This window comes from Suncus etruscus, chromosome 10 (genome assembly GCF_024139225.1).
Source record: "Suncus etruscus isolate mSunEtr1 chromosome 10, mSunEtr1.pri.cur, whole genome shotgun sequence".
NCBI lineage: Eukaryota > Metazoa > Chordata > Mammalia > Eulipotyphla > Soricidae > Suncus > Suncus etruscus.
Genome location: NC_064857.1, coordinates 61,150,516 through 61,172,183, shown reverse-complemented (window position 1 = coordinate 61,172,183; position 21,668 = coordinate 61,150,516).

Sequence of the window (21,668 nt, the reverse complement as noted above, 5' to 3'; positions counted from 1 at the left end):
CTGTATTAACAAAGAGTAAGTAGAATTTAAAATTAAAAATATAATACTCTAATGCTTTACTCTCTCCCCCTAATGAGTTGCTTAGCTATGTCATATACATACACTAACACACATATGTCAGAAAGATAGATCAATTGAAAGTCTGGAGGCTCATGCTTTAAAGTCCCATGTTTGAACTACAATAACCTTTGATCCCCAAGTACTGACTGTATTAACCCCTGAGTAGCAACCCCTAACTCTAGGGGCAGTTTTCTAGGACTGCCAAGTATTATGTCACCCCCCCAAAAAAACTGCCTGTGTGTATGTTTAGATATGCAAGTGTAAAGAAAGACTAAAATACCTGGTGAATAACATAAAAAGGTGTAAATAAATAGATAACCCATGTGTAGGTTCAGTCTTGTCAAGATGACATTATTTTTCCAACTTGACTTATTGAATTGATTCAATAAAATTTCAATCAAGCTTCCACAAGCACTGCAGATATTGGCAAGCTGTCTCACAAACTTACAAGGAGAAGGGAAAGGCTCAAAAATAGGGAAAGTACACAAGAAAAATGGAAAGAAAAAGAATAAATTTGGGAGGTTGATTTTTACTTAATTTTAAGACTTATTACAAAATGGCAGTAATCAAGATAGTGTTATATTCAGTTGACAAGTAGAAAAGCATAATGTCTCAAAAATAAACCTACACATTGGCAACTGATCTTTGATTAGAAAAGGCCAAAAATGGTAAAACAGTGATCTTAAAAGAAATTGATATTGAGACAAATGTACATTTGAATGACTACAAAAATTTAACATAGATACAGACTTCACATCTTTCCAAAAATGAATTAAAATGAATTATTAAACCTAAGTATCTTATGTAAAGTTTAAATCTCCTAGTAGATAATAGGAATTTCCAAATGACCTTAGGTATGATGATGACCTAGATAAAACATCAGAGAAATAATGAATAAAAGCAGGCATTGGTGATCTAGGTTTAATTAACATTTACTATCCTGCTGTATGAAAGACACTAGAAGAATTTTAGAAGGAAAGCCCAAATTATATTTGATAAAAGACTAGTATCTGTGTATACAAAGTATTCTTAACAAGAAAAAATGACTACCTGGTTATAGAAAAGCACATAAAAGCTGAGAAGGCACTTTATTAAGGATATATTTAAATAAATATATATACAATATATATGGTAGATATACAAAAATATATATACAAATATATATACAAATATCTGTATATATACATGTATACATGGTATATATACAAAAATGCAAATATATAAATACATATGTATATAAATATACATACGTTTTGCAAATAGCATAAAAAGAACTCAATAGGGCATCATTGTAAAATTATAGTGAAATGGCTCTTAATACCTAACAGAATGGTTAAAATTCACCACCAAATGCTCACAAGGAATTAATATTTAGGGGCTGGAGCGGTGGCACAAGCGGTAAGGAATCTGCCTGCCTTGCCCTTGCTAGCCTAGGACCCACCGCAGTTCGATCTCCGGCGTCCCATATGGTCCCTCAAGACAGGAGCGATTTTCTGAGTGCATAGCCAGGAGTAACCCGTGAGCGTCACTGGGGTATGCCCCCCCAAAAAAACAAACAAGAAATTAATTTTTAAAAAGTGCTCTCTCACTTTTGCTAGTAAAGTAAAATTGCACGATAATTTAAGAAAACATCTTAGTGGTTTCCCACAAAACTAAGCATATTCTCACCAAATGATTTAGCAAATATGATCTTTGATACTGAACCAAACTAATTCAAAGCCTATATCCACAAATAAAAGCTAAATTTGAATGTTTACTGCAATTGCACAGACTTAGAATCAACCAAGATTTACTTTCATAGTGTACAGATGAACCACAGTATATTCCTAAAATGGATTATTCACAGCTAAAAAGAAATGAAATAAAAAACTATAAAAATTATTTAAAAATTTTTTAAATGTTACTCAGAGAAAAAAAGACATTCTGAACGTGATACATGTGATTACAAGTATATGACATTTTGAAAATGCAACTCTCTGAAGAGTAAAATTTAACAACAAAAAAAATAAGGTTCAGATGGTTTGAGGGGAAAGAAGGGTGAATAATCAGAGCAGAGTATTTTAGGACAGCAAAACCACTCTGTAAAATCCTATAATAAGGGCTGTATGACATACATTTACCTGAAGCCCACCTAATATACCCCTCTATGAGTAAAGTATAATGTAAAATATTGATTTGGGGGTTTAATGAAACATCCGTGTCAGCCTGCAGTTATTTGTAAAGAATGTTCCACTTGGGTGTGAGATAATGGCAGCTGGAGTAGGTAGAGAAAATTAAATTGCTTTCTACTTAATTTTGTCATGATCCAAAATCTGTTCTCACAAATGTTCTCCTTCTCCAAAATACAGTGAAGCCTGGTATATAAAAAACAAAACAACAACAAAAAAAACACCACAATTTATACAACTTCACTCTACATTTGGAAACTAAAACAAAAAAAGAACAGTTCAGTTTTTCTGTGTACTGTACTACAGGTCTTCCACCTGAACCACAGTTATTGCTTACAAATGTTTTTAATTCTTTGACTCACTCCATTTATCTTCATTAAAAGCCTCCCCAAACTCTGCTTTATGCATTAGTCTTTTATATAAATTTTAATGTTTTAAAACACATAAAAGTTCTATGAGGAAAATCTACTTTTACCCTCTCAACCCATGTTTTGTAGATTTCTTGGAATATAGATGTTTTGGTTTTATTTTGTTGTTTTTGTTGTTTTCTCGTGAAATCTTGCCTTCTTGCTCAGTGTTACAAGAACTGCAATTTGGCAAGTAAACACAGAAAGTAGAACATCTGTCTGTGTCGGTGCAAATTATCATGGAAAAGGGGAGAACTGTTTTATTTTTATTTTTTCAGAAAACCTATGTCCCCTGCAACCCAGGAGAAATTTGCACCTGTGCATTGATCGATTTACCTGGAGGAATAACGGCAGGGCACAACTTCTAAAATTAATCCAGGGACGGTCTCTCTGCTCTCAGCAACCCTGTGGAAACATCCATATATGTGGCTGCTTCTCTGACCATGGAGTTAATTACAAGTTATACCTAATGTAGTATTTTTGCTTTCAAATGGACTAGAAAGAAGAAGAAGAAAAAAAAAAAAAAAAAACAGCAGAACTGAGAATGTTTAGTCATCAGAGATTAAGGTTCAGAGTGATGAACCAAGCCAAAAGGGTGAATCCATGATGAGCTGTGATGCCCAGGGCTCTGAATTTTTGTGCTATGAAATTAAACAAAATGCCAAGAGACATAAAACAAGGGGGCATGTCACAAAATATTTGAGAGGAACCCACCAAACTTCCAGACCCAGAGGAAGAATATATTATTAAAACATTAAATTAAGGGCCCGGAGAGATAGCACAGCGGTGTTTACCTTGCAAGCAGCCTATCCAGGACCAAAGGTGGTTGGTTCGAATCCCAGTGTCCCATATGGTCCCCCGTGCCTGCCAGGAGCTATTTCTGAACAGACAGCCAGGAGTAACCCCTGAGCACAGCCGGGTGTGCCCCCCCCAAAAAAAACCCATTAAATTAAATTAAATTAAAAGAAAATATTTGTGGTGGAATTGTCCCCTGAATTATGGTGGTGGGATTGGCCCTGAGCACAGTTGGGTATGTCTGAAACTCAACTATGAAGTACTTGAAGTACTTTGTAAATCACAATGGGTTAAATAAAAAAAAATTTTAAAGGAGAGATAAAAGATTGGGACTGGAGGGATAGTATAGCAGTAAAGACAATTGCCTTCCACACAGCTAAGCCAATTTATATAACAAGCCTCACATATTTACCCCAATTCCTCCACGAGAGATCCCTGAGCACAAAACCTAGAGTAAACCCTAAGCACCATTTTATGTGTCCTCAAAACTAAACATAAAAGTGTCCGGGAAGATTATGTACTATAAGAAGGAGGAATTTTCTTTTCCTTCCTTCCTTCCTTCCTTCCTTCCTTCCTTCCTTCCTTCCTTCCTTCCTTCCTTCCTTCCTTTTTCTTTCTTCCTTCCTTCTTCTTTCTTTCTTTCTTTCTTTTTCTTCTTTCTTCCTTCCTTCCTTTTTCTTTCTTTCTTCTTTCTCTTTCTTTCTTTCTTTCTTTCTTTCTTTCTTTCTTTCTTTCTTTCTTTCTTTCTTTCTTTCTTTCTTTCTTTCTTTCTTTCTTTTTCTTTCTTTCTTTCTTTCTTTTTCTAAAAATAATATATTTATTTAAGCACCATGATTACAAGCATGATTGTAGTTGGGTTTCAGTCATAAACAGAACACCCCTTTCACCAGTGCAACATTCCCACCACCAATGCACCCCATCTTCCTCCCCACCTCACCTGCCTGTATTCGAGCCAGGTGTTCTACCTCTCTCACGCATTAACATTGTCATGATAGTTGTTAATGTAGTTATTTCTCTACTTGCACTCTCCACTCTTTGTGATGAGTTTAACATCATGAGCCAAGCCTTCCAGCTAGGAGAGAGAAATTTTAAATCATGGTGATTTTATTTATTTATTTATTTATTTATTTTGGTTTTTGGGTCACACCTGGCAGTGCTCAGGGGTTACTTCTGACTCTATGCTCAGAAATTGCCCCTGGCAGGCACAGGGGACCATATGGGATGCCGGGATTCGAACCACCATCTTTCAGCATGAAAGGCAAACGCTTTACCTCCATGCTATCTCTACGGCTCCATATCATGGTGATTTAAAAAAAATTCATTTTAAAAGACAAGAATAATTGCAAGAGATAATCTGAAATGCTTGCTCCAACAAGAAGATAAAAAAAAAAGGAGGAAATTGTTTTTTGGAATCTGATTCTTAAAAGTAAACAGAAGAAAAAAGAAAATGTAAGCATCAAGACAAAAGAGACCATAAAATCTGAAAGAATCTAATTACCACGACATATGCTGCAGCAGGTAAACAATGAAGCTTTGCCAAAGTAATCTGACTTAATTTTAGGAGGAAGTCATTAAATTAGGGTTCCCAAAGGGACACTCTGGTCTCCTTGGAAAAACAGTGAACACAAATGAGAAACCAAAAACAAAAATGCTCAAAAAGAAGAGTGAAAAGCAATGTACTTGAGTCTAAAAAGAAATAGAATAGAAAATCAAATTTTGAAAATGATGCTGAAAGAGAAAGGATAAAGTTCATAGAGAAATAGAAATGGAAGACAGTAAAGGATTAGGTTCTTGATCCAATTTCTCAAAAGAAAAAAAAATCACCTCAGTGGAATCAAGCTAATATTGAAAACTGTAATACAAGAATATTTTGAGGAAATTAATAAAAAATCTTGGATCTATCTTTAAACAACAAGCCCAATCAATATATTGAACACCTACCTAACCCCAAGTGAAAAATCTAAAGTACATTTGAGAACTTCTAGATTTCTAAATATGAATTAATTTTATTTAACTATTTCAGGGGTGTGTGCAAATACTACTCAAATGCAAGATATATTACACTCTTGGGGATATAAAGATAATACAGCAGGTAGGGCACTTGCTTTGCATGTGACTATCCTTGATTCAGACTCTAGAACTACAGGTGGTTTCTTGATCCCTGTCTAAAGTGAATTCTGAGTGCAGAGCAGGAATAACTTTTGAACATTACTGAGTGAGGAATAAAAACCAAAGATTTCATTCTTACAACTGGGCATCAATACTCATCCTAATCTACTTCTCAAAAAAGCTTCTCAAAGTTTGGGTTCATTGGGCTCCCTGTGTGTGACACCAGGCGGGGAAAATCCGCGAAAGTACACCGGCCCAGTGGGGCTCAGCTGTGAAAGACTGTGAGTGTGACCTGTCTATGTCTGTCTACTGTCCTCTTGCATGAAACTCTTGCGAGTGGGGCAAAAAGAGCCTCCAGAAACCTCGCTTGCCCAGACGCCATTTTCAGGGAGGGACTTCAGAGCATAAAAACCGGCTAACCTTTGAAAAAGCTGGCTCCCTGTGTGTGACACCAGGCGGGGAAAATCCGCGAAAGTACACCGGCCCAGTGGGGCTCAGCTGTGAAAGACTGTGAGTGTGACCTGTCTATGTCTGTCTACTGTCCTCTTGCATGAAACTCTTGCGAGTGGGGCAAAAAGAGCCTCCAGAAACCTCGCTTGCCCAGACGCCATTTTCAGGGAGGGACTTCAGAGCATAAAAACCGGCTAACCTTTGCAAAAGCTGGCTCCCTGTGTGTGACACCAGGCGGGGAAAATCCGCAAAAGTACACCGGCCCAGTGGGGCTCAGCTGTGAAAGACTGTGACTGTGACCTGTCTATGTCTGTCTACTGTCCTCTTGCGTGAAACTCTTGCGAGTGGGGCAAAAAGAGGCTCAGAGGAGCACGGCCGCTCCGCTTCGCTACGCGGCCGTGCACTCTTTCTAAGGAAAGAACTCCATTGCAACAAGAAGGAAAAATCACACTAAGAATGGCGCTATATCACAGAAGCAAACATTTCTCTCTGGACTGTCTTCTCTGTTGCATGCTCGGGCCTAAGATTTGACCCAGTGTGAGGCTTCATCCACAGAGGACTCCCCTCCCTTAGAGTCAAGTCAGCCCATCCAGAAAGGGAGGAGCCAGAGGAGTGTGCTGCCTACATCATATAGACAATGAATACCACTACAACACGTAGAAAAACCCACAATACAAGTGTGACAATGGGGAAACAACGCAGGCCAGCATCAGACATAGAGAATGAAGATGACAATTCTGAGGACCAGATAATGACTGAACAACTAATCAACCTCTCAGATAAGGACTTTAGACTAGCAATATGGAAGGTGCTCAACAGACTCTAAGAAACCATGGATCGAGTTGAACAGAACACTAATAAGAACCAAGAAAATATGAAGGCAGAAATGACAAAACTCCAAACTGAAATAACATGTCAACTAACAGGACTGAAAAAGTCAGTAAACGAAGTAAATGACAAAATGGATAAGTTCTGGGACAGGGTATCAGAAGATGAGAATAGACTTGGTGCTGTGGAAGATGAGATACATAACAATTCCATACAGCAGGAGAGATTGGACAAAAAACTTAAAGCAAATGAGCAGACAATGGAAAAATTAGTCAAAGAATGGGAACAGACGAAAATAGAAGTCTATGATAAGATCAACAGAAACAACTTAAGAATCATTGGAGTCCCAGAGACCCAGGAAGAAAATTTCCAGGAAGAATCAATGGTCAAGAACATCATTAAAGAGAAACTCCCAGAGCTAAAGAATATATGTGATCAAATCCTGCATGCCCGAAGAGTACCAACCAAAAGAGACCCCAGAAAAACCACCCCAAGGCACATCCTAGTCACAATGACAAATCCCACAGATAGAGACAAAATTCTGAAAACAGCAAGATCAAAAGGGGAAATCACATTCAAGCAAGCTTCCCTGAGATTTACAGCAGACCTGTCACCAGAAACGCTCAATGCCAGAAAGCAGTGGTGGGATATTGTGACAAGACTGAATGAAATGAATGCTTCACCCAGAATACTATACCCAGCAAAACTCACTTTCCGGTTTGATGGAAGAATACATGGTTTCACAGACAAAAAACAGCTCAGAAACTTCACAGACACAAAACCAGTCTTAAGAGAAAAACTGAAAGACCTAATCTAAGACAAGACTACCCAAAAGACACACCAAATTTTGAAATAAAGATGGCGTTAAATCCCAGGACAATTCTTTCTCTCAACGTCAATGGACTAAATGCACCAGTTAAGAGACACAGAGTGGCTAAATGGATCAAAAAACTCAATCCAACCTTCTGCTGCCTACAAGAAACGCACCTGAATAGTCAGAACAAACATAGACTCAAAATAAAAGGCTGGAGAAAAGTTATCCAAGCAAACAACACCCATAAAAAAGCTGGAGTGGCCATACTAATATCAGATAATGCAAACTTTATACTCAGGAAGGTGGTAAGGGACAAAGACGGACATTTTATATTAATCAAGGGGTACGTAGAGCAGGAAGAATTCACTCTCCTAAACATATATGCACCAAATGAGGGGCCAGCAAAATATTTAATACAACTGTTGACAAATCTGAAAAATAATATCAACAACAACACAATAATTGTGGGGGACCTTAACATGGCTTTGTCAACACTGGACAGGTCAACCAGACTGAAACCCAACAAGAATATACTAGACCTGAGGAGAGAAATGGAAGAAAGAGGCCTAGTGGATATATATAGGACACTCCATCCCCAGAAACCTGGATACACATTCTTCTCCAATGTACATGGGACATTCTCCAGGATAGACTACATGCTGGCACATAAAACATACCTCCATAAGATCAAGAGGATAGAAATTTTGCAGACTACCTTCGCTGACCACAAGGCTCTGAAATTATTTGTGAACTCCAAAGGGACTCAGAAGAAACACTTTAACCCCTGGAAGTTAAACAGCCTCATGCTCAATAACCAGTGGGTCCGAGATGAAATCAAGGAGGAAATAAAAAGGTTCCTGGAAACAAATGACAATAAAGACACAAACTCTCAGAACTTATGGGACACAGCAAAAGCAGTACTAAGAGGAAAATTTATAGCTTTGCAAGCACACATCAGGAAGGAAGAAGGAGCTTACCTGAGTAGCTTAATGACACAGCTAATAGAACTAGAAAATGCTCAACAAAAGGACCCAAGAATAGGAAGACAGAAGGAAATAACAAAGCTGAGAGCAGAAATCAACGAAGTGGAAACTCAAAAAACAATCCGAAAGATCAACGAAAGCAGAAGTTGGTTCTTTGAAAAAATAAACAAGATTGATAGACCACTGGCAAACCTAACAAAGAAAGAGAGAGAGAGAAACTTGATAACTCGCATCAGGAATGAAAAAGGAGAGATCACTACTGATATGACAGAGATTCAAAGGGTAATCAGAAACTACTTTGAAAAACTCTACGCCACTAAAAATGAGAACCTGGAAGAAATGGATAAATTCTTGGACTCTTATAATCTTCCACGGTTGAAGGAAGAGGATGTAGCATATCTAAACACCCCCATCACCATTGATGAAATTAAAACAGTAATCAAATGTCTGCCGAAAAACAAAAGCCCAGGTCCAGATGGATTCACTAATGAATTCTATCAAACTTTCCAAGAGGAACTACTGCCAATCTTGGCAAGACTCTTTCATGAAATTGAACAAACAGAAACACTTCCAAATAGCTTTTATGAAGCCAACATCACCTTGATACCTAAACCAGACAGAGACGCTACCAAAAAAGAAAATTACAGACCAATATCACTGATGAATGCAGATGCAAAGATCCTCAACAAAATCCTGGCAAATAGGATTCAATGCCTCGTTAAGAAGATCATCCACTACGATCAAGTAGGTTTCATCCCAGGAATGCAAGGCTGGTTTAACATCCGTAAATCTATCAACATAATACACAACATCAATAACAAGAAAAATAAAAACCACATGATCATATCAATAGATGCAGAGAAAGCATTTGATAAGGTCCAACACCCATTCTTGATCAAAACTCTCAGCAAGATGGGAATGGAGGGAACCTTTCTCAATATAGTGAAGGCCATCTACCACAAGCCAGTGGCAAATATTATCCTCAATGGAGAAAAACTGAAAGCCTTCCCTCTAAATTCTGGCACAAGACAAGGCTGTCCTCTCTCACCACTCCTATTCAACATAGCACTGGAAGTACTTGCTATAGCGATTAGGCAAGAAAAGGATATCAAGGGAATCCAGATAGGAAAGGAAGAAGTCAAGCTCTCACTGTTTGCAGATGACATGATACTCTACTTAGAAAACCCTAAAGACTCTATCAAAAAGCTTCTAGAAACAATAGACTCATATAGCAAGGTGGCAGGCTACAAAATTAACACACAAAAATCAATGGCCTTTCTATATACCAATAGTACTAAGGATGAAATGGACATTAAGAAAACAACCCCATTCACAATAGTGCCACACAAACTCAAATATCTTGGAATCAACTTGACTAAATATGTGAAGGACCTATACAAAGAAAACTATAAAACTCTGCTCCAAGAAATAAGAGAGGACACACGGAAATGGAAACACATACCCTGCTCATGGATTGGCAGGATTAACATCATCAAAATGTCAATACTCCCCAAGGCATTATACAGATTTAATGCCATCCCTCTAAAGATACCCATGACATTCTTCAAAGAAGTGGATCAGACACTTTTGAAATTCATTTGGAACAATAAACACCCTCGAATAGCTAAAGCAATCATTGGGAAAAAGAATATGGGAGGAATTACTTTTCCCAACTTTAAACTGTACTACAAAGCAACAGTTATCAAAACAGCATGGTATTGGAATAAGGATAGGTCCTCAGATCAGTGGAATAGGCTTGAATACTCAGAAAATGTTCCCCAGAGATACAACCATCTAATTTTTGATAAAGGAGCAGGAAATCCTAAATGGAGCAGGGAAAGCCTCTTCAACAAGTGGTGTTGGCACAATTGGATAGCCACTTGCAAAAAATTAAACTTAGACCCCCAGCTAACATCATGTACAAAGGTAAAATCCAAATGGAATAAAGACCTCGATATCAGCCCCAAAACCATAAGATATATAGAACAGCACATAGGCAAAACACTCCAGGACATTACAGGCATCTTCAAGGAGGAAACTGCACTCTCCAAGCAAGTGAAAGCAGAGATTAACAGATGGGAATATATTAAGCTGAGAAGCTTCTGCACCTCAAAGGAAATAGTGCCCAGGATACAAGAGCCACCCACTGAGTGGGAGAAACTATTCACCCAATACCCATCAGATAAGGGGCTAATCTCCAAAATATACAAGGCACTGACAGAACTTTACAAGAAAAAAACATCTAACCCCATCAAAAAATGGGGAGAAGAAATGAACAGACACTTTGACAAAGAAGAAATACGCATGGCCAAAAGACACATGAAAAAATGTTCCACATCACTAATCATCAGGGAGATGCAAATCAAAACAACGATGAGATACCACCTCACACCCCAGAGAATGGCACACATCACAAAGAATAAGAATAAACAGTGTTGGCGGGGATGTGGAGAGAAAGGAACTCTTATCCACTGCTGGTGGGAATGCTGTCTAGTTCAACCTTTATGGAAAGCAATATGGAGATTCCTCCAAAAACTGGAAATCGAGCTCCCATATGATCCAGCTATACCACTCCTAGGAATATACCCTAGGAACACAAAAATACAATACAAAAACCCCTTCCTTACACCTATATTCATTGCAGCTCTATTTACCATAGCAAGACTCTGGAAACAACCAAGATGCCCTTCAACAGACGAATGGCTAAAGAAACTGTGGTACATATACACAATGGAATATTATGCAGCTGTCAGGAGAGATGAAGTCATGAAATTTTCCTATACATGGATGTACATGGAATCTATTATGCTGAGTGAAATAAGTCAGAGAGAGAGAGAAAAACGCAGAATGGTCTCACTCATCTATGGGTTTTAAGAAAAATGAAAGACACCCTTGTAATAATAATTTTCAGACACAAAAGAGAAAAGAGCTGGAAGTTCCAGCTCACCTCAGGAAGCTCACCACAAAGAGTGATGAGTTTAGTTAGAGAAATAACTACATTTTAAACTGTCCTAATATTGAGAATGTATGAGGGAAATGTAGAGCCTGTTTAGGGTACAGGCAGGGGTTGGGTGGGGAGGAGGGAGATTTGGGACTTGGGTGATGGGAATGTTTCACTGGTGATGGGTGGTGTTCCTTTTATGACTGAAACCCAAACACAATCATTTATGTAATCAAGGTGTTTAAATAAAAAAAATTATGCATTAAAAAATTATAAACAATTTTAAACAGTTCTTAAATAAAGTAATTATTAAAAAAAGAGCAAAAAAAAAAGTTTGGGTTCATTGATATCCTCTGAAAAACTATTAAGATAGACATGGAAATGACTCAAGTGCTCAGAAATTTATAAAGTAATATTGAGAGATGGAATAACTAAGTTCCTAGATAACTATATCCATACTATCTTCCAGGAAATATCTATAGAAAAGCAGTCCCTTAAGGTAGAAGAAATTCACCAGCAATGGATATATCTGTAAAACTGGGGACATTGGAAAACTTCAGTATTTTAGACAGTCATGTAAAAGGCTTCCTGATATCCCAATATTAATGGCAATCATAGAATTTGAAATAATGGACAATAGCACAAAACTGATCTCTGAGAAAGCCAGAAGTAAATGTGTACTTCAAGTATAACTGTTTAAAAGAGAAACAGGTAACGGTAACTAATAGAGTAACATCACAACAGGGAACCAAGTTTGCTCTCCTGCCTCCTCATGAAATAAATTCAGTGATTTACAGAACAGTCATGAAAAGAATGCCAGGATGCCTGGAGAAGAAATGCTAAGAGTACTTAAGGTAGAGATGATAGATATTTTCCTGAGCTATCCCCCAAAGGCTGTTGCAGACTTTTACAAAAATTACTACTCTAGGGAAAAGAGAAGAACCTGGATACTTTTAAATAATTCCTTTATTTAAGCACCATGGTTAAAAAATTGTTCATGCTTGAGTTTCAGTCATAGAATACACGCCAGTTCACCAGCGCACTTTTCCCACTACTAAAATCCCTGGTTCCCCTCCCATCCACCTCCCTGCCAGTCTCTACGACAGGCATTTTTCATCTCTCTCTGTTTCTGTCTCTCTCTGTCTCTCTCTCTCTCCCTCATTTTTTCTTTTGACACTGTGTTTTTGCACAATTGTTAATTATAGGGTACCATGCATGTCACTTGATTTCCTTTCAGTACCCAGTTCTTGTCCAGAGTAATAAGTTTCAACTATCATTGTCATAGTGGACCTTTCTCTACTCTAACTGCACTCACCGCTCTTTATGGCACGCTTCCCACAAATGACTGATTCTCCTGGCCCTCATCTCTATTATCTCTAGATATTATTATCATACTGCTTTTTATTTTTATATACCACAAATGGGTGAGATTATTTCATCTATTCCTCTTCCACTGATTGATTTAACTCAGCATAATAATATCCATGTCTATGTATAAGCAAATATCATGACATCAATTTTCCTAACAGCTGAAGAGAATTCCATTATTATAGATGTATCACAGTTTCTCCAGCCACTCAGTGTTGTGGGGCACCTGGGTTGTTTCCAGATTCTGGGTATTGTATATCCTGCTGCAATGAACATAGGAGCATGAAGGCATTTTTTTTGTATTGTGTTTGGAGAACATGGATATTTTAAGAACAATTAGGTGTGGAGACAAAACTAGCGCTACATAACATGAAATACCATTATGGAGATAAAAGTGAATCTTCTGGAGACTGGAATGGATTTGAGGGGTCCATAGAACATTCCAAATATGTCATCATTATATCATCAGGACAAAGTCATTGGTTTGCTAGAACATCCCCATTGATTTCTTGAAAAAGAAATAAAGATAGAAAGAGCCAATCTCAAATAGTTGGCAATATCCATTTTTTTCCTTTACAAGTCAAGGATACATAAACACCACTCAATTGGATGATGTTAACTAGATTTCTCAATTACAGAAGTGATCAGAAAGTAAAGAAAGAGCCAGAAAATGGGATAGTTGAGATAAAAGCATTGACATTATTTCATTATTATTCAAGTCAAAGGCAAGGTATAAATTTAATCAATTATTTTGTATGTTCATGATTTCTTCCTTCCTTTATTCTTCTCCATCCTTCCTGATTTCCTTCCTTCCTCTTTCCTCTTTCTTTACTTTCTCCCTTTTCTGCCTTCCTTCTCTTTCTCCCTCCTTCCTCCTTCTTTGCCGTCTTCCCTCCTTTTTTTGCTTCTTTTCTTTGACTTCTTTTCTTCTTTAATTCTTTTTTATCTCTATTTTGCCTTCTTTACACACTTCCTTCCTTTTTCTTCTTTCCTTTCTTTAATTCTTATTTCCCCTACTATGTTTTTGTTCCAGTTAATACAAGAAAAAGATCTAATTGACTTTTAAGTATCCATGAAATGGAATTAAGAATATATTGCATACATGAAGTGTGATTTTTAGAATTCATATTTATCCTTAATAAGTCTTAATGAAGATGTTTTTAGGCAAAATCAAAGAATCAATTATAAAAATTATGAATCTAGAAAGTTTCCAGGGATTATGCTAAAACAAATCATTGTATACTAAACATTATATATTAAAATAAAACATTACATACTTATATATATGTATATATAAAGTTCATCATGAGTCATGTTGATGTGAGCCCTTTAATCTGATTTACAGATTTCTTGGAAACAGAAAAGAATTGCTCCAATTAAATCATGTGCAAGGACTTTCTTCCCAAATGATGTTGGAAACTAGTCGTAGCATGAACTAATTGGTTCCCTCTTGTCAGCTGATGATGGTTACAGGGCAGAAGCAAAGATGTTTAACCTTGAGGATAAACGTGCCTCGTGCTGAGGACTGAGCCCAGGCCTGAAACTGGGGAAAATAATAGCGCTCCTGAGAAGGTAATGACAGCCCAGGGACAGTGAGTCTACCATAAGACATGACTCATTTCTCCAGTGCCATATCCTTTAAATGCCTTCCCAATTAACAGCATGACCGCCATCTATCATGGCAAACAAGAGTCAAGGGACCAGAGAACAATTTAAAGAGACATCATTTCTGAGTTTCTATAGAGGAATATATTTTCTGCATTGCTCCTTTTCCTTAAAGAAAGACATTATTATCATCAGATGGAATGATATTTTAAACTTGGACTCCTCTCTGAGATTAAGCTCTAACCCTCGGGATAAATTCTGTGATTCTGTAAAATTAATTTATTTTCAAATCTATAATTAACACTTCACTAAAGTCACCAACATGGTTGGAACTCTGAAAGTTACAACTGCATGCTCATAAAATTTAGATTACTTTTTTTGTAATCATGCCATCTGCTACTTTGGTGATTGCCATATCTTATCACTTACTGGGGACTGGCTAGTTTTGAAGTTTCTTTTCCGTATTCTAATAATAATGTAAGGATAAGAATCAAATAATAATCTAATGATCTAATAATTTAATAATAATAATCTAATAATCTTACAGAAATGAATATAGAAGTTATCATTTTAAAGATTAAATCATAAGTACATTGCTGATATAGAAAATAAATTAGTTTTTTCCTTGATATCAGGTACTTAATATACCACATTAAATATTTATTAAATGACTAAAAGATCTCAGATGCAAATAGTAGTTCATGGTGTTACCCTCTTCTGTATATTCATTGCGAATATACCTAAATATCTTATTCCTCATCAAATTTAAAACTTACACGTGATCTGTCTTTCACAAGCTCCTGATAGAGTTACTAGCCTAATAGCATTGGATGAGTGAACATCTGAAAAGGCAGTTGCAAATCTTTCAAGTGAATGAATGAGGATCTAGAAAGCAAAATTTTGGGAAACAAAGATAATGATAAATTTGATGCTATGGATACCAGGAAACCATTCTTCTACTCCAGGACCATCACCAGGTTCCTGGAAATGTCGAACAGGGTCAGTTTCTCTTGGGTCTTGTTCTGGGAGATGATGACTCATATCCTGTTTCTCAAATACTCCTAATCACAGCCATTTCTTATTCCAATGTCTCCTCTGCTAAACTCCTGAGTCCGACAGAAGACTACATCCCTGCTCCACTCCAAAAGGTTTCCGATTAGAAAATCACTCATTTCTGGGACCACCTTCAGAGAATACAAAATATACTCAGACGTCAAGTTTCTAACAAATTAGAGAAAAGAGCGGAAGTAAGTTGCAATTGGGATCAAATAAGTTACTTCCTGGAAATTTTTCTTTTGTTTTTTTAAAAAACACACTTTCGATCTCATTAAATACTTTCAGAGTATAGGAGGGAAACAATATAACTTCCAATTAATTTTTGACTTTTGTGTGGAAAAAGGTCTCAAGCCATAAGGGAGAAAAGAAACAAAATAAGAAGAAATATAGAAATGCTTCTAGAAATAGAAAGCAGCAGACTGCTTACTATTGCCATTTAAAGTAGCTGAAAGATTAGCACCAAGTAAGAAGAAAAAATAAAGCAATGACAGATATTAACTACATGATACTTGTTTTTCTGCTGTTTTGATTTTAAATAAAAGTCTGAGATAATTCTAATATGTCAAATTTAAATATTTTGTTCAAAATTACCAGATACAAAATAGAGAGAAGAAAATACTCCACCATTCTGACAACATAAATTATGCTTTGAGAGATTCACAGAAACTAAGATCATTCTAAAAAATAACAATTACCAGTACTATTAAAAAATATATCTCGTGGCCGGAGAGTTGGCTTGGAGATAAGGCGTTTTGCCTTGCAATCAGAAGGACGGTGGTTCAAATCCCATATGGTCCCCTGAGCCTGTCAGGAGCAATTTCTGAGCATGGAGCCAAGAGTGACCCCTGAGCGTTGCCATGTATGACCCAAAAAACAAACAAACAAAAAATATATATACCATATATATATATAAACCATATATAAGCCATATATATAAACCAATATATATATTTCAAGATAATGAAAAAACACTTTCTAAATATGAAAATCTCAAATCATAAAGCATGCATTACTTAAGTACAAAGGTTAAGTTTAATGCTACTTTAATAAAAATTCCAAACCCATTGTACTTAAAGCAAAAATGTATCTATCATCCTTCAATTAGTGGGTAAGCATGAAACTTGTGCTAGCATGAATGCTGTTGAAGATGGTATGGAGAAACTAAATAAATTATCCTCAATGTCTTTAGAAAATATGAAGAAAAAGAAATTTTTATATTAACTAACAAAACGTCAAGAGAATTTAAGCATTATGAGGGAAACAATAGAAAAGGTGCTAAATCTTTGAGATTTGAGTATAAATGTCATGCACTGGAAACCACTCTTGGAAAAAGTGTTTTCTAAATCAAGACCACGAGGCAATTGTGTTTAGACTCAGTAAATCCAATATAAACCATTGGATGAAATTGTCTATTACAGCTTTTATGAAAAACAATATGGAGATTCCTAAAAAAAAAAAAAAAACGTAAAATTTGAGCTTCCATATGATCAAACAATACCACTCCTAGGGATGTGCCCTAGGAATACAAAAACACAATAAAAATGCCCTCTGCATGCCTACATTCATTGCAGCTCTATTTACAATAGCCAGAATCTGGAAACAACCAAGATGTCTGACAACAGATGAGAGGCTAAAAATAGTGGTACATCTATACAATGGAATACTATGCAGCTGTCAGGTAAAATAAAGTCATGAAATTTTTCTATACATAGATGTACATGGAAACTATTATGCTGAGTGAAATAAGTCAGAGGGAGAGAGATAGATGCAGAATAGTCTCACTCATCTATGGATTTTAAGAAACATAAAAGACATTATTGTGATTTATGCCCAGAGACAATAGAGATGAGGGCTGGAAGGACCAGGCCATGATATGAAGCTTACCACAAAGATTGGTGAGTGCAGTTAGAGAAATAACTACATCAAAAACTATCATGATGATGGTAGTGAGTGAGAGAAGCAGAATGCTGTCTCAATACAGGCAGGGGGTGGGGAAGAAGAAGAGGATTGGTGGTGGGAAGATTGCATTGATAAATTTTTATGACTGAAACCTAACTATATGTTTGTAACCATTGTGCTTAAATGAAGATATTAATAAACTAACAAAAAAGATGCAAGAAGATGGAGCCACATTAATAGAAACAAATTGACTTTCATGATCTCTACGAGGGATATCTTCTGTCTCTGGTCTTATGTTCTCTGTCTTTAGCAGTGACTCTGAGTGTTCATTAACTGAGCCCTTTATATCTTTTGTGAAATGTATTCCTAAGAAATTTTGTTTAATGCCAGATAAATTATACTATATTCTTAGCTATTATCATTTTTATTTAGGATATATATGAGGATTAAACAGATTTTTGTAAACAGGTTTTGTAATCTCCCCCCTTCATTCTATATTTTTTAAATTATCTTGGTTATTCATTTTTTTATTTACACATTGCCATATCATCTTCAACTAGAGATTATTTTATTTTATATTTATACTTTATAAAGATTATAATCTTTATGATTTGGGGAAACATTTGGGCTGCATTTGGGTGTACTCAAGGCTTACTTACTCTTGGCTGTTTTTAGGGTTCATTTTTGGTAATGCTTTGAGGACCTTATGTAATAAGTACCTTACCATATTCTCTCTTTGGATCTACACTTTATGATTTTTAACCTCTAATTTTCTGCATATAGCATATTACTTTATTTGCATAAATTTAACAATCCTGTGTGTTTGGAATACATACTAAACTGGCTGGTAAATTGCTGACTTTAATTTGCTAGTATTTTCCTTTTTTTTTTCTTTTTTTTTTTTTTTTTTTGGTTCTTGGACCACACCCAGTGATGCTCAGGGGTTACTCGCTCCTGGCTTGGGGGACCATATGGGACACTGGGGGATCGAACCGCCATTCATCCTAGGTTAGCATGTGCAAGGCAAATGTCCTACCACTTGAACCACCACTGTGGCCCTAATTTGCTAGCATTTTCTTAAAAATGTTTGTATCTATGTTCAAGAGAAATAGTAAAATGGACTTTGCTTTGGGGAAGGATGGAATGCCCTTGACTAATATGAGTCACAATCAAAGATTCTGTTTCAGAGAAGGATTATTATATGTCTCATCAGTGAAACTACTAATCCAGAAGCTTCTGCATAAACTTCTAAGAGTTGCTTTATGTCTTCATGATAGGGTAATTGTCTTCTTCTAAAACAGTAATAGATATGAATCAAGAGAGCCCACGAAGTCTCCTCAGAGGGAAGAGGACATTGAAGAATGGTTAAATGTCAAGATACTATGCCTGAAATCCAATCACAGACAAATGGCTGTCATTCAAGGTGACTAAATACTTTTTTTTTTTTTTTTGCAAAATCATTTTATTTTAGGTCCTGGAGAGATAGTATAGAGGTAGGGGGTTTGCCTTGCATACTGAAGGACTGTGGTTCGAATCCCAGCTTCCCATATGGTCCCCTGAGTCTTCCAGGGGCGATTTTTGAGCATAGAGCCCGGAGTAACTCCTGAGCACTGCCAGGTGTGATCCCCAAGAAAACAAAAGAAAATAAAAAATTATTTTATTTAAAAAAAAAAAAAGATCATCTAGCTTCCAAATCATACAACACATCTTGTTCATTCTATTTCCAAGGACTAAATTATGAATTATTTTTAATATTCAAGAAACAGGGAGCTGCACTCCAACTTTTTGAAGATTGTCTCAAACAATTTTTTGATCAAAGGTCTAATATTAAAAAATACATATGTACATTTATGTTCATTGTCTTTCTGTTGTCAAGAACCATGATCTGAAAGCAACCAATGACAAAATAGATAAAGAATTTATGGGGAGTGTGTATGCTTGTGTGTGTCTGTGTGTCTCTGTGGCAGGGGGAATACACTAACAAGGATGGATGGAACTGGAAGGTATCCTATTAAGCAAAATGAGTCATAGAACAAAAACAAATGCTAGGTAATTTTACTCCTTTGTTTTTTATTAAAAAAAAAAGTGAATAGAGAACATCTAAGAGAAACTAAACCCAAGAATATAACCACAACATTGAGGTTGGGTAGGGGTAGAGATGAAGTGCCCAGGAAGATCCAATGAATGGTGGTGGGTGGATATTGGCATATGGTAAAATTAAGCCATTGACTCCTGAACACCACTTAGGAGGTCTCCACATTCTCTTAATTCCAATTTTAAATTAAAAAAATTCAAAATAAGATGATATGTGTAGATATATGTATATAAATGTACTATGTACAGCCATTTGCTTTGAAAAAAAGTCTACAATTTGAGGCTTTTTACGTTCTTTTTATAAAACTGAATTTTCAACCATTCATAGCAGTCCAAATTTTTTTCCTTTACTTCTTCCTTGTTTTTTGTATTCCATTTTTCTTAGGATGTATCCTGACAGTTATTGTTTGCCAAAAATTCTTAAATGACATTTTATTTTATATGATATTTTAGCTGAATTAAGAATTTTGGCTTGATTGTTTTGAGTTTCACATTTTTTAAAAGTATTGGTTCATTTCCTTTGATCTTAATTGTTTCAAATGTTAAGTCAATGAAAATTTGTGTCATTGTTTCCTGTTCATAATTTAATTCTCCCCTCTATCCCTGGCTTTTTTTGATATTTTCTTTTTTATATGTTTTGTCATCATAACTATGTTGTGTCTACATATGATTCTCTTTAATGAGCTTATTTGGTCTATAAATATGTCTTTCACTCAAATGGCAAGACAATATTTCTTGTATCTCTTTTTCTCTCTAATTTCTTCTCAGTTAATAAGTTTGAATTGATCTTTTCTTATTGTTTGCTACTCTTTAACAGGGAATTTCCAAGAAAATATTCATCTCCTTTGATTTTTTTGCTGTTCAGGATAGCATCTATTAATGATCAAGTTTTAAGTCCAATGATCTATTTGTCATCACTAATCTGTTTTAATCATTTGGTAAATTTTGCAACTTGCATTTTTTCAATCCAGTGCAGTTTATATATATATATATATATATATATATATATATATATATATATATATATATATATATATATTATTCTTAGAAATTGAGGCTTTTTTCCTTTTTGGTTTTATTTTATTCTGGCAGGTCAACAGTGTATAAGTATAGCAGATCTTTCAAATGTTATTTCTAAAATTTTGAACCCAGGCCTGGATCTGTCATTCCAGGTGCTGTATTTTTGAGTTGTGAGAATAACTATGGCACTTAGATCCTTTTATGCAGTGCACTATCTCCAAAAGCTTAGTTCAGTTCATGGCTTACTAGAAGCTATTCTATCCAATGCCTCTGGGAACCTTTCTCAGAACACACACAACTTGGATTCAAAAGCTCAGAAATCTTTATAGATTTCAAGAGATTCTTCTGTGAGTTTTCTTACCTACAAATTCAAACTGCCATATTGTTTATTGTCTTCTCTGAGTTTCTTTGCTAAACCATCAACGTTATAAAATTTCAATGCTGCCTAAATTCTAAAACCATAATAGATTTTTATATTTTTATTTTATTTTATTTTGGTTTTTGGGTCACACCTGGCAGTGCTCAGGGTACATACATATATGTACATATATATTAATTGTAATTCAGAAGATATGTGAATCCTGAACTGGATAAACTATTTTCAGTGTTTCTTTTTTTTTTACTTTAATGAATCGTGTCTGGAAAGAATGATAGTGTTTATTCATCTAAGCTAAAACTCTTATATTTGGGCTTAGGAGATAGCCTCAAGGACTGGGACACACGTTTTATAAGCAGAGGCCTTAAGATCAATCCCTGGTATACCACATGGTACTCCAAGCACTCAATAGAAGTAGTATTAGCCCCAGTGTTTGGTTTTGTTCCAAAATAGAAAAAAAGTTAAATTATTTGAAAATACACTATCAACTAAATATAAAATACCCAGTTTCCCAAAGTCATTTCAAACTATAACAATAGATTGCATCAGTAATTTTAGAGTCATAATCTACATATGAATACTAAAAATTGATTCATAAGTGATTCTATTTCTCACAGAAATATAAAGATAGATCATAATTTTACAAGGGGGGGGGTGAAGCAATAGCACAGTGGTAAGGCATTTTCCTTGCACTG